We start from the raw sequence: 7,500 nt of genomic DNA on the forward strand, positions 1-7,500 counted from the left end.
TCATTACATAACTCTTACTAACCAAGTTCGAGGTCTTTTTTCCGTCGTTTATATATCTATGGCCCAAGTGCGAAGCGCGCGGACCATAAATTAACAGGCAAAACAAGGTTCTCTCACTTACAGTACGGACCGGGAAAACGAAATTAGTAAGATATTTATTGTGTCTCTGAGGTAACAAGGCGCGCGGGGAAGGAAACCAGTTGAAGTCAAGCGGAGGGTTTAACTGCCACAAATAAGTAGCATGCGTAAATCTAAAAAACGAATATATCTTATTGGCTTTTTGAAATAGTTGCCTGCAAGATTTCACAAGTTTTTTTCACATAAATATGAAAAACTCGCTGGAAAATATTGCATCAAAATTTCAAATTTTGCGGGCCATACAGCCGAGGGGACCATACTGTAGAATACGCCCCGCTAAAATAGCCATTCGCAGCAAGCGTACTATCATACAATTTATGAAACACGATGAACTGGAGCGAGTCCCCAGCCATCATTGTAACCTTGTACATTTGTACCGAAAAGATCTGTTTGCCAGTTGCCTCGATTTTGTCGTCTTTTTTGTCTGATAGTTTTCATTTTGTTCAACCACAGGAACTCCAGGAAGAAATGAAGAAACATATGGGTCATTTGCAGCAACTTAAGGATTATGACGAAAGCTTAGCTAAAGAGAAGGAACAACGTGCCAGGCTGGAACAGGAAAGAATAAGAATGCAGGTAATGTGAAATATTTTGCCATAAAAATGGGGAAGCGATGTTACTATAGTAACCAAGGAGAACGGATCATATCGTAGTCCTGGCCAGAGTTAACGTTGTTCAAAAGTGGGGAGCAAAGACCCCAATAATGCGTCTCTGAGCCTTGATGAAGCTTGTTCTATGTACATATAAAGCTGTCAATATCATCATCATTATCGTCATCATTATGGAAATCACTATTGTCCTCTTCATTACTTTTCCGTACAGAGCAAAGTATACGATTCAGTTTTGAGCCCTTTTTCATTCTTGTCTTCTAGTGGTAGTGGAACAACTGTTATAATAATATCGTATAATCGTAGAAGTAGTGGCCCAAACGTAGTTTTGCATTTTTATAACTTAGCTTACAAGATATCTTATTTTAGGAATAAGATGCGGTTAGCTTGCTCAAAAAATTATTGGGGATGGTGGCAGCGCTAGTGCTACTATGACCAAAAAAACCCAATTTTTATTTTTCTTTGGATTTCAAAACTATGTTAACTAAACAGTAACTGATTGAGGTTTTAAGCCTTGATTTTAAAAATACACCTATTTATTTTAACTGGAATTTTCCTGTTTAATGGTCCGCCGTTACTAACTTTCTTGTCTCTATTTTATCAGGCTCCGACAACTGCACTTTTCGTGTAATCTGTCGAAACACATTTCCCAACATTAACAGTTGTCGATTTAATTAAGCTGCCGGGGGGTGGGGGGGGGGGGGGAGGGAGGGGGTGCGCACCACCTGCATCCTCTCCCTAGCCCCTAGATTCGCCCCTGCAATTGGTTTTGCTAGTGTTTATCCGCTGGATAGTGATTTATCCGGTGGATAGCGTTATCCACCTTTTGAACAACCGAGGCCTGTAGTCTAATTCGAAGACCTACTTAGGGACGTATTCCGATATTAACAATGCGTGGTTTTCTTCTTATTGTATAATAAAGTGAAGAGCAACTCAGTTTGAAGTCGAACTTAGTATACCACAAAACTGTAAGACATGCTATTCAGGCTCAAATCGCAAGAAAAATGACACTGAACGTTTATCCTCAGCGCTCAAATTAGACGTTCTTATAAAAAAAAGGAGTGTATTCAGATTTAGATTAATATTCTGGTGAGTTAGAGCACTTTTTTACGAGAAACCGTGCATGGAAGCATCGTTACAATTCGAGAAAAAGGCTAAATTATGCGATCTATTGAAACTTTCAAGGGAGATTTCGATACCGTCCTCTTACATACCAATTTCTAGATACTCAGTCTTTCGATTTCTTCTTTCAGGAGGAATCTAAACGCTTGGAAGAAGAACGAAACGCCAAACAGCGATAGGTTGGAAATTCTTCGAACTGCGATTTGGAATGTTTTTTAATTAAATGGCTTTTACAATAAGAAGTAAGATGCAAATTCTCTATTTTCCAGATGAAGCTACTGCAGGAAAAACAGGAGGAAGACAGAAAACGGTTAGAAGAGCAGTTTAGCAAGGCTGTGCTCTAACGGCGCCCGGTCGCCTGAGGCGACTAACATTTGGCTTCGGGCGAGTGAGAAAAATTACCTGGTCGCCCGGCCGGGCACTCTGGCGTATTGTATTTCTAGCAGATAAGGCGGCTAAATATTTTAATATGCTGGTGGTTACAGTTTACCAAACCTCTACAAAATGTTTTTTCTTCGTACGAAACAATCGGTTCAAAGGCCGTTCCACATGATTTCACATATAACATAATCCGTGACTTTGCACGTGACGGCCGGCGGCCGCACGAATTTCGATTTTTACTCAAAAAATTGCATTAAATTTGGAACGTGGAGTTTGGCATTTCTTGGTTATAGTTTTAAAAAAGAGTTGTTACTTCTGCTCTGACAGCGGTAAAGCGCGGCAGGCGAAGCGGTGCAATTTACTTTTGTGTGAACCCAGGAATCGCAGTTTATGCAAATTTAATATTTTTACGATTTTTCGCGGCTGCGCCTGCTTGGCTAAAATACATTTAGGTTATGGTTGTTTTTCCCCTGTATATGAAATAACGAAATAAAAAAGGGAAAGAGATCATGTTATTTATTGTTGTTTTCGAAACAGAGCAATCCCGCGTTGTCTTTGGTTCGTTACAAATCATTGCGTGCCATCATCGCTGTGACTGGCGCTTCGACCGAATCCACAAAAAGCTCATTCCACTAAACATTTTACTGATAATATAAGGAAAAAATAGTTTAGTTCTGTCCTGTAGCGATGATTTTCGTCCAGATCAAGATGACTTGCTCACAAAAAAGAATTGAAAGCTTTTGAGCCGCGGTGGTTTCATTGTTTTACGGCAGTTTTTACAAAAGCTCCACCGGAATCAAGCGGCATTGATTCACGTTTTGAAAATTTATTTTCAACCCAACTAACCAGTAAATAAGGTTTACCTGTATTAGACCCAAACGTTTTCACATGAACCTGTCTCAATCGAGCTTCACTTTTTCATTTTTAGACCTTAAAAACATCGGTGACATTAGGGACGTTTATGCGAGAGAAAATATGCCGCGGCTTACATAAGACGCGAACACCCCGTATAAATGGTACAAAATGTACGTTCACAGCTTTTTCAAGCCGCGGCTTATCCTAGCCTGGGAGTTTATACTCGTATACACCCTTTTAATAAGTCTAATATATGCCGTTTTCCGCTAATGACGTCGAACTCGTGCTTTCAAATGTTATTCAGAAATGTACAAAGGCTTAAACCTTTTCCGATTTCTTTTGTTGTTTTAAGCCTTTGTACCTTTCTGAATAAAATTTGAAAGCACGAGTTCGACGTCATTAGCGGAAAACGGCATATATCAGACTTATTAAAAGGGTGTATAAATAGTTCCTTTCGCGTATCATGTACGCAGCGGTCAGAGTAAGCCACGGCTTATTTTCTCTCATATAAATGGCCCTATTGCCACCTTTCTCGTCTTTCTCAAGTATGGCGTGAAAGATTTGACAGGTTGCGGGTTTTTCTTGCACTAGCGAGTTCGACGATCACTAGAGCAGTAGCAGCAATGTTCTGCTGAGAGAGAGATGGATGAAGATCTTGCTGCGTTGTTGATTAATTAAATAATTAATTAATTCGGGCCACCAACTTGGGGGGCTGGGCACCCCAGCTGAAATGCTTGGGAGCCCGAAGGGCTCCCCGAAATTTTCCTTAGAGCACAGCCTTGGTTTAGGGCCGACATGGAAACTCAAAGACAGCAAATGAGTGAGATGATGGCAGCCAACATGAATGAGCTTCGAGCAGATCGACAAGCGATTCTTGATCAGAATAAAACACTGCAGGACACAATCAGTAGCATGGAAGAGGGCATGAATAGCAGGAATGAGCAGATGCAAGAACTTCAGTAGCAAATGATTGAAATTGCTAACCGCCCACCTCCTTCTCCACCAAGCTGGGAATGTTTGATCCTCTAAAGCTGGTGAACAAAGCTTCAGTAAAAAGCCCAACAAGTGTGATCACTTTTAATAAACTCACATTCTTTCAAGATGGCTTTTCTCGTTGTCTGGTCGCGTAGTATGTGGACAGGAATTAATGCGAACAAATCAAACGTGGTCACACTGTTAGGGTCCTTGCCTAAAACTAATTGGAAGTACATTGATTAGTTTTTAAAATAGTATGACCTTGTAATCCTTGAAAAATCATGCCTAAAGTAAAACAATTTCATGTTGGTTACTTTTGAATTGTCCCTTTCGACTTATTATAATTACGTTGTCATTCATTTAATTTCTTTTTATAGAACTTCATAGCGAGGATTGATTGGGGTATAGAAAGTAAAATTTGGACAGAATTTTTTAAAATTGATTCAGTAAAAAGTCTGAACCAATGAAAATGATTGAAGAAAGTGTATGCCCGCTCGCGCCTTTTTCCTTTCTTGTACGTTATTATATGTCATTGTACATGTGGAAAGGGCGAGCTGGCGGAAATAATTCGGAGGCGCGTTATGAAGACCTGCAAAAAGAAAGACACCACTCCAATCCCGCTACATCAACAACTGTTCCCATTCATGTACCAACCTCGAGTGGATAGAAAGCTGGGTGAACTCCGGAGCTCTCATGCTGAGATTCCAACCCAGACCACTGGGATGCGGTCCGCGAGCGATAATCCACTACAATATTTCACTAGCTTCGGAAAATATTCGTGATTTTCACATGACCTCACGGCCGCCATGTTGGTGTTCTTAAAACAAAGAAACGTCGACCATGTTGCTGTCCCGACCCAGTCCTCCGGGAAGTGAACTCTAAGTTATGCAAGCCTTTTCTTTTGATGGCTGTTGATTGCGTGAGTGAAAAGCAAAAATCATGTGATCATTCCGAGATTAATCTATTTCGAGTTGATTGTGGTATACATTGTGTATCAAGTAACCAGGAATTAAAACTAGTATAAACGATGCAGGACTGTGGTATATCGTCGGGTGCTAACTTCCTCCTTTTGAAATATATAACAGTAGTTTGAGTAGCTTATGAGGTACAGTATTGATAGTAACAGCAGGAGGTAATACAATACTTTAGAAGGATATATACAAGAACAATGAAAAAAAAAGAGAATATATACTCTGTAAAATGCATATACCTAATACACCTATTAAACTTATTAATAAAGATAAAGCTTTTCGCTGCTAATGTCATCATTTAAGGATGGCTGTAGATCACGAATAAAAAGAGTTTCTTTTATGGTAAAATATAGGTCGGACCTCCCAGTGGCTAGAATTTCCAAGTAGTCCCATTTTTTAAGTTGTGTCTAGTTAAGAAAACGTGATCAGCAAGAGCTGACGTGTTATATGTTACTTAACAACGTCTCGAAATGTTCAGATTTCCGGTCATGCAACCATGCAGCGCTTTGTTTTACCAATGTAACGTTCATTACAATCCCAACAACTAGCTTTATAAAGATAGCAGCGAAAAGCTGTATCTTTATTAATATTTTTAACATGTATATTAGGTATATGCATTTACAGGATATATATTCTCTTTTGTTTTCAATGTTTCTTGTATATCTTTGTAAAGTAGTATCACCTCCTTTTGTTACTATCAATATTAACTTCCTCCTTCATCCATACATAATCATTTTCGTCATTTCGAAGCATGCGTTGTACATGTCAGAAAGAGAACTGAAACGTTGCTTGAGCCAAGCGAAGCTTCGGATACCTCGTTCATAAAGTTTGCGATAGCCCTTGAGTTCTTTGGTTGAATTGATTCTATTCTCTTTTCCGCTCTTTCTAGGTTCGTGCGACTAAAAAATCAGTTTCAACGATCCATTTCGAACAAATTGATTCCATTTCGATTTGGTAGGGATTTTTATATTGATTAAATGAGAATTCAACGACCTCTCTTCAAATGCTAGTTGTGAGGGTACGATCATACCGTTAACGTCAGACCATTTGGTTAAGTAAAGAGTATCCTGAACTTTGGAGTGGATGATCGGTGCTCGATCCCCGGCTGGAGGGTCTTAAAATAACTTTGAATTATTTCCATCCGTTCGTTAAAATATGAATTTTCGGAAAACAGAGTAAAACCCAACACACAAAAACCCCTGGTGATGTCTTTTATTCGATGACCCACCATGTTACATTTAAGACAACCTAATACAATCAACTATTAATCATCTTAACCAGTTTAAAAGAAACACGAAAAAATTCCAGCAACGTTAAAATAAAGGGACTTTAACCCATGACCGTGCGATTGCCACTAACTGAATGCTCTATAAAACATTGAGCTATCAAGCCATCTACGAGCTCGAGAGACAACAACCCCATGCAAGTTTGACGTATATCTAGTAATGTTGACTGGATTGATATTGTGGCAAAAATACTATCCTACATTGCTACAGCTATTAAAAAGTAAACTCCTCAATCGAGGACAACATAGAACAATCTACCCTTGGCGCCTATTTCATCTTTACACGCGGAAAAAATATACTGAGGAATATTAATCAAACTACTAAAATATTTCTTAGTAAAGTCCACAGATAACTGAGATTTTCAACCTATTGGTCAAACTAAATCACTGTTAGGTCAGCGCATACCATATTAATCATGATTGGCAAAGATAAAATCGAACTTTAAATGATTAGTTTACATCACATCACATCCTGCGACGGATGCAATGCGTGAAGCCATGGCCAATCCAGTCACAACCTGGCGCGATTTATCACGGAACTCTGGTTTTCTCACTTCATTCTGTTGGCCCCTGTTTTGACGAATCTGGCCATTCAAAGCGACAATCTCCCTTTGACAGTCTTGATTAAACGTCTCCATTTCCTCGAGATGTGCATTCAGTGCTTGGTTTTCTCTTATAAAACCTTTGCGGTCTTGTTCAGCTTTCTCCATGTTAGCCTTCATCATATTTTTGATTTGTTTTTGCTGAGCCTTGGCATCTGCTTCCCTTTGCTCCTGGAGTCTTTTCCTTTCTTCTTCGAATTTGCTTTGATGCTTTTCTATCTATTAATTGAAAGACCGCTTCATCAGCTCCTAAGGAATTCTAGTTTTCATAAATAGTTATTCTAGCTTGTGCCTTTAAAACCCAAGACCTAAATTCTTTCGTGGGCGAAACATGAATGACGCCGAGTAAACCAACCAAATGAGCCAATTTTGACACTGGGGGAAACCAGAAATATACATGCTGCCGGAGCAAACCAGGCCACTTACGGGAAAGCAACAATTGCCTTTGATTGACTGAGAATCTAAACCAATTTATATAACTAAAAAAAGTGTCAAATTAGTCCTATATACAAAAATACTGATTTTTTTAGGATTTTTAGGGTCACATGGGAGGTGCGGTGACC

The 7,500-nt window shown here is 39.3% G+C and overlaps 1 pseudogene; it reads left to right on the forward strand.

The window, feature by feature from the left end:
- Nucleotides 1-4,392, forward strand: part of LOC137971988 (guanylate-binding protein 7-like) — a 19,122-nt pseudogene extending 14,730 nt beyond the window's left edge.
- Nucleotides 4,393-7,500: the final 3,108 nt, after the last annotated feature.

This window comes from Montipora foliosa, chromosome 1 (genome assembly GCF_036669935.1).
Source record: "Montipora foliosa isolate CH-2021 chromosome 1, ASM3666993v2, whole genome shotgun sequence".
NCBI lineage: Eukaryota > Metazoa > Cnidaria > Anthozoa > Scleractinia > Acroporidae > Montipora > Montipora foliosa.